This window comes from Tachypleus tridentatus, chromosome 2 (assembly GCF_004210375.1).
Source record: "Tachypleus tridentatus isolate NWPU-2018 chromosome 2, ASM421037v1, whole genome shotgun sequence".
In the NCBI taxonomy this organism is placed as follows: Eukaryota; Metazoa; Arthropoda; class Merostomata; order Xiphosura; family Limulidae; genus Tachypleus; species Tachypleus tridentatus.
Window position 1 is genome coordinate 42510839 of NC_134826.1, and position 908 is coordinate 42511746.

The 908-nt window shown below is 39.5% G+C and overlaps 1 non-coding gene across 1 annotated transcript; it reads right to left on the reverse strand.

The window, feature by feature from the left end:
- Positions 1–371: 371 nt before the first annotated feature.
- LOC143245716 (U6 spliceosomal RNA) lies at positions 372–477 on the reverse strand. Its single transcript, XR_013025689.1, has one exon. It is a non-coding gene; the product is annotated as a U6 spliceosomal RNA (small nuclear RNA).
- Positions 478–908: the final 431 nt, after the last annotated feature.

Below are 908 nucleotides of genomic sequence, written 5' to 3' on the forward strand. Positions count from 1 at the left end.
TCGTTGGCTGACTGGTTAGTACCTCAAAACAAGGACCAATTACAAAAGGAACACTATCTGATGTGCAAAAAGCGTCAATCAGGTTGAAGATTAAATATACCAAAGTTGTTTGTTTGTTTTTGATTCTCGCGCAAAGTTACACCATGGCTATCTGCGCCATCCATCCCTAATTTAGTAGTGTTAGACTAAAGGAAAGGCAGCTAGCATCACCACCCATCGCCAGCGAAATAGTGGGATTGATTTTAACTTTATAATGCTTCTAAGGTTGAAAAGGGCGAGCGTGTTTGTTGTGACGGGAATTTCAACCCGAGACTCTGGGATAACTAGTCGATTGCCTTAACCACCTGGCCATGCCGGGCCTATATTATTTTAAAAATGTGGAACACTTTACGATTTTGCGTGTCATTCTTGCGCAGGGGCATGCTAATCTTCTGTGTATCGTTTCAATTTTAGTATACATACTGCCGAAGCAAGTGCTATATGATAGAACAACGTTTTAAAACGTCTATTGGGATAACGTCTTATAAATAACTTGATAAATGATTAAAGTTCGTACTGTGTGTTTTCTTATAGCAAAGCCACATCGGGCTATCTGCTGAGCCCACCGAGGGGAATCGAACCCCTGGTTTTAGCGTTGTAAATCCGTAGATTTACCGCTGTAATAGCGGGAGGAAGTTCGTACTGAAATGTCCTACTGTTTTGATTCTTGTGAACTTTGATATTATATAAAGGTACTCGATATTTCCAGAATATGAAATATTCATTAAATATAGCAATTTTATTCTGATTCGTCAGCAAACTAAACGATTTGTTGTCGTGTCTCTGGTGTATCACAATGAATCAAATGCCACAGTTCTTAATGCCACGTCAATGCAGCCTGTTGTATTAATTCTGTCAGCGATGTACCT